The sequence below is a fragment of the Stenella coeruleoalba genome (assembly GCF_951394435.1).
Source record: "Stenella coeruleoalba genome assembly, chromosome: 7".
NCBI classification, from domain to species: Eukaryota; Metazoa; Chordata; class Mammalia; order Artiodactyla; family Delphinidae; genus Stenella; species Stenella coeruleoalba.
Window position 1 is genome coordinate 93,835,271 of NC_137153.1, and position 13,098 is coordinate 93,848,368.

The 13,098-nt window shown below is 35.2% G+C and overlaps 1 protein-coding gene across 4 annotated transcripts in view; it reads left to right on the forward strand.

The window, feature by feature from the left end:
• LOC307188513 (uncharacterized protein) overlaps positions 1-13,098 on the forward strand; it is a 263,852-nt gene that overhangs the window by 4,245 nt on the left and 246,509 nt on the right. For 3 of the 4 annotated variants that reach the window (XR_013828959.1, XR_013828960.1, XM_079925746.1), the window contains exon 2: positions 9,506-9,605. The exons of the other annotated variant lie outside the window; for it this stretch is intronic. The gene's annotated coding sequence lies outside the window, so the exon portion shown is untranslated. The remainder of the gene's footprint in view (positions 1-9,505; positions 9,606-13,098) is intronic. 4 annotated transcript variants of the gene reach the window in all.

Here is a 13,098-nt window from a genome sequence, read left to right on the forward strand (position 1 = left end):
CAAACTGTTAAAAAAGTGTGTTTTAATTGAAAGAAGAATCACATTGGGATTGAGTACAGAGATACAAGTGTTAGTATAAATATTTTTAATTTCTACTCTATGCACGCTATGTTGTTTAAACTGTTTTCATAGGGTATATACTCAAATTATAATTTTAAATTGCAAGAATAAAAATAGAAAACAACACTTTTCATTTTCCCATCAATCAAAGATAATCACTGTCAATATTTTAGTATATATTTTCTCACAATTTCCCTTCTATTTTTTCACAGGGAACTGCTTTGATTATAAAATAATGTATGATTTACTGTAAATAATTTGAACTTTACATACTGTCATTTGGAAGAAAATAAAAATCACCAAAAATCTCATTATACTGATAAGCATCAGCAACAGTTTGGTGTTCATTCAGAGATCTCTTTTATTCATGTATATGCATACACACACCCTTCTATAATTTTTCATAAACTGAATTATACATAATTTTAATAGCTACTTCTTTTTAAAATGCATTACATATGTTTTATACAGTGAAGTTCACTAAAACACTTTATAGTAAAAAAGTCTATGCTATTAAAATGTTAGAGAAACACCAACCTTACCCAGATTGAGAGTAATTGTCAATACCTATCGTACAAAATAGAAAATTTCTTGATTTTGCAATAGAGAAAACTATGTAATAGGACTAGCATTACATAATATAGTTGTATAGGTCAGAATGATAAGTTTCAAGAAGATTATGGAAGATCAGTGACATGAAATCATCAGAAAAGGCTTTTGAGTGGGGGAAAATAGGAGAAACCTAACAGTAGGTATAAAATGGCCATTTTTTATACAGATAGTAGATAATGCCAAAAAACAGTTGAATTTGTAAAAGGGCTTCAAAAAAGCAAACTTGAATATAGGATGTATTGGCTTTTTATTTGCTGAATATCAAATTACCACACATTTAGCATCTTAAAAGAACACAGTTTTATTACCATATAATTTCTGTGGGTCAGGAGTCTGAGCACAGTTTAGCTGGATCCTTCATTCAGGGTCTCACAAGGCTGACATCAGAGTGTCAGCCTTCTCATCAGAAGGCATTACTGGGGAAAGATCTGTTTGCAAGCTGACCTTGTTTGTTAGCAGAATTCATTTCCTTGCAGTTAAAGGTCTGAAGTCAACATTTTCTTACAGGTTGTTAGCTGGAGCTCACTCTCAGAGCCTGGAGATTGCCCTTGGATTCTAGTCACATGGTTTTCTCAAAACCTGGCAGGTTATTTATTCAAATCCAGCAGGAGAATCTCTCATTTGAATTCTCCCTGACTCTTTCCATTGCTAACCTCTAGATTATCTTTATTTTATTTTATTTTATTTTTATTTATTTATTTATTTTTTGCGGTACATGGGCCTCTCACCGCTGCGGCCCTTCCCGCTGCGGAGCACAGGTTCCGAACGCGCAGACCCAGCGGCCATGGCTCACGGGCCTAGCCGGTCCGCGGCATGTGGGATTCTCCTGGACCGGGGCACGAACCCGCGTCCCCCGCATCGGCAGGCAGACTCCCAACCACTGTGCCACCAGGGAAGCCCTAGATTATCTTTTAAAGGACTCACCTGATTAGGTCAGGCCCACTCAGGAAACGCCCCTTTTGATTAACCTAAAGTCAGTATATTAGGAACTTTAATTATATCTGCAATATTGATACACCTTTAATATATAAGGTTACCAAATCACAGACGCAATATCCCATAATATTTTCAGTTTCTTCCTGAACTCAAGGGAAAGAGATTATCAGAGTTTGTACATCAGAGGATGGGAGTTTTAGTGTTCAATTTAGAATTCTATCTACCACATAGGGGAAACGTAGAAAGGAATGGAAGCCTACCTCTTCTATATTACAGAGAGAAGGAAATTAGAGATGTTTTGGGGTCACATTCTGAAATGTGTCAAAATTTGAGAGAAAAACAAAGTTTAGTTTTTCATAAATATGAAATATAGTTGTTTTATTAGTTTAACCTAATAGAGTAGTTTAATAGATAGGGAAGCTTATACTATGTCAACTACATTTATAAAGAAGTAAATAAATGTGTAAAATCTATGTTAAAAAAACTGCAAAAAATTCCTCTTTTTCTACTTTATAATTTGCAAATTCCTGAGTAAGTATTAAAAATCTCTTTATATAATGGCTCAAAACACAGGATCCAGGTCCAGAATGCCTGGTCCTGAATATTGCCTCTGCCACTTTAATGCCCTGTGACTTTGAGCAAAAAACTTAACATTTCTGTACCAGAGTTTTCATTACCTGCAAAATAGTCAATAATAATACTACATACCTTACAGTACTGTTTCCAGGATGAAATAAGTTAATTATATGAATTACTTAGAACAGTAGTTGCTGCTTATTAAGTGACATTTTAAACTTATAATTATCATCTTTTACAGCATTTTGAAAGTCCCTTTCACACTGAAATAGGATTTGGAAGAGTTGGTACAGTCATCCCTCAGTATCAGAGGTTATTGGTTTCAGGACCCCCATGGATATCAAAGTTGGTGGGGGATAAAGTCCCTTATATAAAATGGAGTAGTGCAGTTGGCCCTCTGTATCCACCTAGGTTCACCATCCATGGATTCAGTTCAATTCAAGATAGGTTGAACCTGTGAATGCACAACCTATGGATACAGAGGGCTGACTGTACTGATATACTGATTGCATAAATCATTAAATTAAGTGAAGATAAGTAACTTGTTCAAAATTACAGAGTTGAAATCAATTCTTTGACTTATGTTAATTGTGATATACTGTTTATACTTGGCAGTATTTGATACTGGTTTAAGAGATTACCAAATATTTTATATTATGACTCTCACAGACTAGATTTTCTTTTTCAATTAATAACTCACTCTGCTGAATGACAACAATTTAAGAGGAATAAGCTGGTTTATATCCAAAACTATCAATCTGCTGCTCTTACAGAGAAAAGACAATTGGCTAATATAAAATTCTAGATGTGCAGTATTTCTCCCTCATAATCCATTGGAAATTTCCCTTTTATTCAGTAATTTAGAATTACAGAAGAAAAGTCTTAGCCTAGCTTTTGGTGATAAAACTTTGCAGGCTAGGTTCTTAAAGGATATTTTCTTTAAATTTATACTTAGAATTTTGTTCACCCATGTAAAGTGTGATTTTTTTAATTCCATCTTTTTTTTTTCTGGTATAAGTTTACTGCTTTTTCTTTTTTTGACTTCAGTAATAATTTGAAGCAAATTTAATACAGAAAGACTTGTGGTTACAAGCCAGTTTCATTTTTAGATTAAAAGGCCTTTATTTAGACCTGAAACCATAAAACTCCTATAAGAAAACATAGGTAGTAATCTCTTGGACATCAGTCTAAGCAATGTGTTTTTTCTTTTTTTTTTTGGCTCTGTCTCCTCAGGCAAGGGCAAAACGAGCAAAAATAAACAATGGGAATACATTAAGCTAAAAAAATCTTTTGCACAGTGAAGGAAACCACAAACAAAATGAATTGGAGAATATATTTGCAAATTATATATCTGATAAGGGGTTAATATCCAAAATGTATAAAGAACTCATACAACTCAATGTAAAAAAAAAAAGTCTGATTAAAAAAGTCAAAGGACCTGAATAGACGTTTTTCTAAGGAAGTGATACGAAAAAAAAAAGAAGTGATACGGATGGCCAACAGACACATAGAAAGATGCTCAATATCAGTAATCAAATGCAAATGCAAATCAAAGCCATAGTGACATACACTGGTCAGAATGTCTATTATCTAAAAGACAAGAAACAATAAATGTTGGCTAGGATGTGGAGAAAAGGGAACCCTTTTGCACTGTTGGTAGGAATGTAAATTGGTGCAGCCACTATAGAAAACAGTACAGAGATTCCTCAAAAAACTAAAAATAAAAGTATCATACAATCCCGCAATTCCACTTCTGGGTATTTATCCAAAGAAAATGAAAATACTGTTCAAAAAGATATATGTACCCCTATGTTCATTGCAGCATTATTTACAATAGCCAAGATATGGAAACAACCTAAGTGTCTTTCAATAGATGAATGGATGAAGAAGATGTGACATACATATATATATATATACACACACACACACACACGCCCACATATATACATATAACGGAATATTAATACATGTATAATGGAATGTTAATCAGCCATAAATGAGAAGGAAATCTTGCTATTTGCAGCATCATGATTGGATCTAGAGGGTGTTATACTAAGTGAAATTAGAGAAAAAACACTGTATGATTTCACTTACATGTTTCACTAAAATACAAAAGAAACAAAACAGGAATAGGCTTATAGAGAGAACATACTGGTGGTTGCCAGAGTGGAGAGGGGTGCAGGACTGAAGAAATAGGTGACAGGGATTAAGAGGTACAAACTTCCCACTATAAAATAAAGTCACGAAGAAGTACAGCATAGGGAATATAGTCAATAATATTGTAACAGCTTTGTATGGTGACAGATGGTAACTAGACTTATTGTGGTAGTCATTTCATAATGTATAAAAATATCAAATATTGTACATCTGAAACTAATATAACATTATGTCAATTATAATTTATTTTAAAAATAAATAAAATGCCTTTATATTAATCAGTATGTTTCATTACTTTGAATTCACAAATGTTTAATGTGGACAGTTTTGAGAAATGCATAAATATTTAAGTCAGAAAATAAAAATAAATATTGGACTTTATAATAAATCATACCATAATCCATTTGTAATATTAAAAAACAAAATTAAACCGAATAAATTTGAAGATCTAATTGGCTTTATTCAAAGATTCATGAATTGGCAGCATCTCATGTAGTAAATAGGTCCGCAGAGAAGCTGTACAAAATGGGAGGTTTTATAGGCAGAAGGAGGGTGGGACAAGAAAGTATTGGCAAAAGAAAAGTTTGTTTCCAGCCAGGCTGTTCTTTTGGTGGAAGCGAATGTCAGGGGTCTTTATCTTGCAGATTACCTCACTAGTGTTGATCAAGAAATTTCAGATTGACTGTTTTAAAGGTCACATTTCTGGATATGCGATTAGGTCTTGGTTTGCTGTTGTGGGGAGCAAATGACTCCATTTTGTTAATTCTAACAGTAGTAAGTAATGAAAGCCACATTTATTTAACCAAAATGTTAACATATCAAATAGCAAATAATATAGAATATGATTTTACTCCTCCCTCACTGGGAAATAGTGAAACCATCTTTCACTTATGACCAAAAATAAGTGTTTGATCGAACCTGGAACCAGTTCTTACTTTGTGTGCTTCTTGTTGTCAGGAAGGAAGAAATTTTCTTCTACTCTTCTAGTTTCTTCTGGCTGGCCTAAGAACTTGGTTGACCTGAGACAGATTAACAAGAGAAAGTCAAACCAAAGTTTAATAACATTTAAACCTGGGAGAGATCCAGGAAAACTGAATAACTCACCAAAATGGCTGAAACCCTCACATTAAATATCCTATTCAGCTAAAGACAAAAGAGTATGTTGGGGTAGTGTTTTGTGACTTGAGAGGAAGGCAATTCACACGGAGATGGAGAAGCAAATGTTTGCTAGGCCATGCAGAGACAGTGACACAGAGTAGACTGATCTCTAGGGCCTGCTGAGTTTCCATCACCACACCTAGTTCCTATCTTTGCAGATATCTTTGGTGATAGCTCTATTCCAGGAACAGGCCCTTTATTTAAATTCTTTAGACAGCTAACAGGGAGGTTAAAAGAAAAACTTCCTGAGTCCTCTATTTTTTAAAATAACCTAAATTCTCATGCCAAAGAGACAGAAGTTGGGGTGGCAAATTTTGCTCCCCTACAGTATCAATATATTCTGTAGGTCCTACTATGAAAGCCATCTAGTTTAGAGTTCATAGATATAAATTGGAATGGCTGTTTCCCTGTGTTTAGGGTTTGACATCAAGCCCTCTGGTTGAAATTGCTCAAATATAAGACTTTAAATATAGCACCTGCACTGATTGTATTTCTTTGTGTTATATGTTCCTTCCATGGCTGGCCTTTAATCTAGTCTTATTCCTTCACTTGTCATCCTTGAACTACTCCAAAATTACACAATTAAGTAAAAATGGTATTTCCTGATATAAGCAATTTTTTGACCCCTCCATAGTCAATTAACTTTCTAAGTACTGGTATTTATTTTGAACTACTACAATGGTAATTGGATGAATATTAAAAAAAAATATGGAGGCCACCGATGAATGTTGCTGTTTTCCTTGCAGGTACTCAGTAATTATTTCTTGACTAAAAAATGAAGCTATTTTGCCCATCAGGATTTGCTTCATCTAAAGCCCAGTAACAAAAGTCAGTAGTATATATTTCCAAGCTTTTACTTTGAACTGATGTCTCATTAAAACTATCAGTCACAAAGGATTGCTTAATTGCATAGTAGGGCGGTCCTCAAGGTATCCAATTACATTTTCTTCAATTAACTTTTACTAGCTGATGTTTAAACTAATTTAGTGAAATTAGGTGAAGGTTAAATTACTGTAACAATCAGAGGTGTATTTAAGTGGTAAAATATAGAGAAGGAAGTTCTTGTTCTTATAAATATGCATATTAACACCACTGCCCTTAGGATGTAACATGTACCTTACCCACTTAATGCTAGTAATAAATCTCCTCCTGCCACTGCTTCAGAATGTAAAACTCCATGATGTATACTCAGCCATTTAAACAAATTAGCTTTCCGTAAACAGATTTTTAAACTATGCCCTTTATAGCTATATTGCATTTATCTGCTGATATTCCCCAATCCATATTTCTAGCTGTAACATTTTTGAAATTCATAACTAAACTTCCAGCTTCCAGTTAATTATTACTAGTTTCTAAGTCCAAAGTTTCCCTCACTATTTTCTAAGTTGAGCTTATCAGTTTCCAATACAACTTTCCTTTCTCATGAATTCTTCAGAACATGTAGTGTTGCCATTTTCTAAAACAAATTTTCCTCATTCCCGTTACTCCCCCCTCATGCAACTTACTTAATTGATACTTAAAAGCTTTAACCACAAAAAAAATGTTTCTCCATTTTATCTCTCAAAGCATTTATTAAAAATTATTTCAGGAGTAATTCAGTAATGCTCATTTTAGAATTTTACATTTTAGAAAATGTAAAAAAAAACAACAAAAAAAAGCACCAGGAAAATAAAATGGTCTCTAATCCCATAACTTGGAATTTTTTGTCTTTAAAATTTTCATATATAAACTCTGGTTTCTTACACAGTCATAAACATATTTAACAATGTATCATTAAACATGCTATACATATCATTAAACATCCAGATTTAATATTTCATATTGCCTTGTTTCCCCTGGATCACTGACCTAACCCCCAATGGATACCCTACACTCAGGAGCTTGCAATCTATTCAGGCACTGTTTGATTTCGGGACCAGGGATGGGCAAATCACTCTCTGAATGCACAGTCATGTGCCAGCCCAGGGTGGAGACAGCCACTATACTCCCCAACAGAGACACCCTAGAGCCATATATCCTAGAGCCATACACCCAGACTCTCCAGCCCCAGCTGGAGCACAGAGTTGCAGTGGTCACTGGACAGGAGGGGGAGATGGAGTGGGTTCCAGGGCACCAGGTGGCAGAGGAATGGGAGACAGAGAACCCATTCAGGGAGGTAGAAGGCAATAGGAGGTCAGATACCTGTTAACCAAGGCTCCAAGCCCCCTCTCCACCACACACTCTCTCTCTCTCTCTCTCTCTCTCCATTGTCCTATGAGACTTCATTTATGAAACACAAATTCAAGATGAAATTATTAAAAATTTCAAGACAGTGACTGTATATCATTGAAACCCAAGTGTGGAACCCTTCAGAGAATTGGGCACTATACAACTGCACTAATCATATTCCTGTGAAGCAAGCAGGAGAGCGCAAATAGATAATTAAAATGTGTTGTGATAAGCCAGTGGCAGAGTATTATGGAGACCCAGAAGAGGAATACCCATCTCAATAAGGGTATGCCTTTGTGTGTGTGTGTATTCAGATGGGCAGTGAGGGCAATTTTCTTAAGAAGTGTGACTTCTGAGCTGAATCTTAAAAATGAAAAAGAATGGGCCAACTGAAGAAGCAAGACAAAAATATTCCAAGTAGAAAGAGAAAAATCAGCAAAGACAAATTCAATAAAAGATTGTGTCTTTAGCTTGGAACAGTTCAATGTTTCTGGATAGAAATTGAAGCAGGGAGATAAAGAAAATGAGAAGGTAGAAGAAAGCAGGTCAGTGTTGGGTCTTGTGTGTCTTACGAAGGAGCTTAGATGTAATTGTGTAGAAAATTGGGAGTCACTAAAGGTTATGAAATATGGGCCTATCATGGCCCAAAATGATGACATGCATTTCATCTGACGACAGCCTAGCGGAAGAATACAAACTAGTACTCTACAGTCCTTTCCCAGTGGTACTTTAGTATTGGAATACAGAATCAGTCTGAACAAAAGTGGGGTAAGGAGAGGGAGTAAGTTAGATTCATACCTTAAATAACTAAGACATACATCCATAATGTAACAGATGTAACTGAGATTAACTGGAATTACAATGATTAAATTTATTTAAGTGTATGTGTGTGAGAGAGTAAGTGTGTGTGTTTGTGTGTGTGTGTGTGTGTGTGTATTGTGAGTTTGTCCCAAGTCTGAAGTTGAAAGTTATGGCATAAGTAAGTTTCAAATTTATATATTCCATTTATTTAGTCAGAATAAAAATCTGAAATATTCCTTATCTAATCCAAATTTTTGCATTTGTGGGCTTAATAATATTATAGTTGCTACTTAATATTTTTAACAAACATCACAAGTAATTTGGAGACAGGACCATGAACCGTATTTGAACAAACTAGCTTGGTTGTACCATGTGAGGTCAAACAGCTCTCCACCATATGGAGTGGTGGGACTGTTTGGGGCTATTTCTTGCTTGTATGTAGACCTGTCCTAAAAATGGCTGGAGAATGGTATTTTATTTCATCTGTGCTCAAGTCTTAAGTCTTGGGCCTTTTTTTTTTTAGGTTTTCTATTTCTACTTTTATTCTGCTATTGAAATACTAAGAGCTCATGAACTCATAAAAATGAAAATGATAATAACAAGTATTATTATTGAATCCTAATTCTGTGTCTTGCTCTGTGGTTGGCACTTCCTAAGCCTTATCTCCTTAAACCTTGACATCAAATCCTTGAGTTATATACATCAAACAGAAATGTAGAGAAGTTTGTAGCAGGCTCAAGGCCATAGAGCCAGGAAGTATCTGAGGTAGGATTTGAACACAGACAATCTGCCTTCAGAATACTTACCCTTAAACTCTACTATGGCCTCAAGGGAGAAGGACAAAGTGAATAGCCTGTTTTTGTCAAGATGAATCTTAAAATCAGTTATTGTGCTTATATGTAATTTGGCCCAATATACCATGATTATGAGTTCCCAGAGCCTTATAGAAGTAAAAAGGCCCTTTGCCCTGAGTCTCTCTTCCACATGTTTCTTTCAGGAACCTGGGGAGGCTGGACAAACTGGTTGGGATTTGATGATTCAGAATCACAGAAATTTCTCTTGCTTTCTATGAAGCAGCAAGAACAGAAGATTCTAAGGTAATGAAAATTTTACTGACAAATTCAGAAAACTATTTACTCATTTATGAAATAGTGTCTTGCTCTTTTGGGTTCCTGAAATTCCAGTGTGTGTATTAGGAGGCAGGGAGTGTCCCCACACCAATAAGCAATTCTCAGATACCAGCAGAGTGCCATACTATTAAACTCAATTCTGAAACTATCTAACCAGAGATAACATCAAATTCCACAGGTTGAGGGCTCAGTCCTACAAGACTTCTGCCTCTCCGACCCCAACTTCCACTGCCAGTCACAAGTCCAGGTATTACTAGTGCTTCTGACTGACCAGCTACAGATTGGAGGTTCCAAGACCTTGGGTTAGATTAATTTGCTAGAGTGGCTCACAGAACTCAGAGAAACATTTTACTTTCTAGATCACCAGTTTATTGTAAAAGTATATATGAATAACTCAGGAACAGCCAGATGGAAGAGATGCATGGAGCATGGTATATGGAAAAGAGCACGGAGCTTCCATGTTCTAATTCTGCCACTCTTCCCAAATCTCCACATGTTTACCAACCCAGAAGTTCTCTGAACCCAGTTCTTTTGGGTATCTGTAGGCTTCATTACATAGGAATCATTGATTAAATCATTGTCAATTGGCAACAGATTCAACCTCCAGCTCCTCTCCCCTCCCTGAAAGGTCAGGGTGGGTGGGACTGGAAAGTCTAACCCTCTGACCATTAGATTTGTTCTCCTGGCAACCAACCTTCAACCTTAAGTGCTGTTCAAGTGTCGTCTCATTAACATAACAAAAGACAACTTTATTGCTGTCATCACTTAGGAAATTTCAAATTTCAATTTAGGAACTCTATGCCAGAGAAGGAACAAAGACCAGCTATATATTTATTATGAATCATGATATCATACCTGCACGTATCATAGTAACGATCAGATTGGATATTATTTATCAAGGCACGTTTAAAACACTTTTTACAGAAAAATATGGAACTCAGTCAGAATTACAAATAATTTAATAATGTTAATACAGATAGGAAGTATAAAGAAAATGGTTGGATGCCTTAGGAAGGAAGCAGTTAAGAGATAACGAAGTCATCTGGGCTCTTGTCTCTGAGAATTTAGTTTCTAGTAAATATATCCAAAATATTTATCATCTATAAATTCCTGAATTTATTATTTTAAATTTGAGGTATAAAGAGTTATATCACTACTCTTATCTTAATTATTTCACTTTTCCAGTGCTTCAAAAATGTTCAAATGGATTGTATAATAATTTCAGAAATAAGCACCATATTTTTGTCTCCAGGGAACAATTATTAATATTCTGTAATATTTATGAAGTTTGAAAACATAAATATGAACACACTTCAAATTCCACAGCTGAACAATTTCTTAGTATAAGCTGGGTAACAATCAATTGCAAAAGAATAAAGGTCTGTAGTAGTAATGCATGGTGGTGAGTATATTTTGTATACACATTTTATATCTGTGAAACTCAGATCCAGGAAGGATTTTGCATGTCAGGGATGTTGCAGCTAGTTAATTTAAAATACATTATTTATAGAAACCCAGTCCATTTTTACTCATGGAGAATGCTATAACTGCTATTCTTAGCATCCCTCATTCTAATGCTTGGAAAAAGAATGGAAGCAGACAATATAAAATGAGTAATTCTGAAAGAATCAAACACAGTTCTATATGTATTTCAGCATTTCCAGTAATAGCACTTATACTGTAGTTCCCTTTTTTCAGCTACTTATAACTTTCCTGCCTAAGGAAGGCATTAAGTTAAAACTTAGGAAGCAATAGATTAGAAAAGCTGTTTTGGTTTTATATGTTTTATTTAACAGTATAGCTCAAAAATATCTACTAATATTAAGAGACCCAGGGAAGAACATTTCTATCCAAGGTAATATGCTAGTTAAGCATGTATCGTATAAACCAGGATAAATGGATAGAAAAAACACTGTACTCTGAGCATGATTTTTGAAGTGTCACCTTACATTCAAATCCATTTATACATTGAAATGCATTCAGATAGGAAATCTGAAGGAATCTTCCTTATCTAAAGAATGTTCCTTATCTAAATTCAGAGTGTATAGCCTTATTACAGCAGAGAGATTTGAGTCATAGAATCTTAGACTATTACAAAGAGCTCTGGTATTGTTGAATGCTATGAAGCAGAGATCCTGGGTTATACTTTTGATGTTGCCACCTTCTTGCTGATGTAGTTAATCAGATCACTTCACCTCTTTTTGCTTTTCCTTCCTATATGTAAATGAGGGAATGGTCTATTGATTTCACTGGTCTCCTCAATGCTATAAATATTTATCAATTTATTCATTGTAACTCACGTGCTACGTGGGTCTTAGATTCTTCTTCCCACTTGAGGTCTAGATATGATTGGCTAAAATGGAAATTTTCATGCTCTGGAATTCCAGAATTGTCCCCAAGTATTTTGAAGTGTCTTGGAAGACGGTAAAAATGATTCATATTCTCATGGTTCACTTACTTCCTTGGTTGATATGCTTTCTTGCCATTCTATATGTGCAACATCTGACCTACATAATGTCAACGTAGACTTGAAAATGAGCCAAGCCCTTGCTTTTGAGGAAAAATAAAACATAACACCACCTGTCCCCCCCACAACACGCACATAAACACACACACCACTTTAACCCAAGAAATGCAATTGTTTGTTAGATGTTATTGAAGATTTGGGAAAAGATGGGAAGGGGAATGTGATATCAGAGCAATATAAACACCTTCAAATTGAATATTAGCAACCCTGTTTCGTAAAGAGCCTTTGGCCACTGAGGACTTTTAATACCCACTTAAACTTCTGTAGCCTGGAATTCTCTGGACATTTTCATGCTTCTCTTTTCTCTCCTTTTCAGTTCTTCTTTATCTTTCTCATGAGGAAACCAAATCTCTCATTTTGTCTTGCTGAGAATTGTGACTGTTTTTTCTTGGCTCCAGCACACATACCCACCCCATGTCTCATGGCCCACCTTCCTTACTGTTACCCCATTAAAAAAATTTGCTACTGGCTTTAAATGCTCATACTTTTTTGCCACTACTATAAAAATGCCAAACACCACACTGGATGTGGGACATACCATTTTCAAAGTACAAACAATGAATTTTTGAACATGTCAAGTACTAGGAAGAAGTAGATAGGTGATTAACTGCACCTTTACTCATTGTGCTAAGAGAAGGGAATGTAGTGGAGTTATAAAGTTTTTCTCTTGGGAACCAGCACCTTGGAACATGTCTTATTGGAAAGTATGTATGACTTAAAAGTAATTATTAAAACTAATAAATAGTTTTTGTAGAAAGTGTGACTAACACTTGAAAACTTTTAAGCTGCATTCAACAAGAGATGTGTTCCTAATTTCAACCCTACCTAAATGATATACTTGTTAGAACTACACGTCACTGTGCATGAGCAACTTAGGATCCACCTTGCTCCCTTTGGTTCTTTCATTCACTTTCTGTGCAGTTGTTTCCTAAG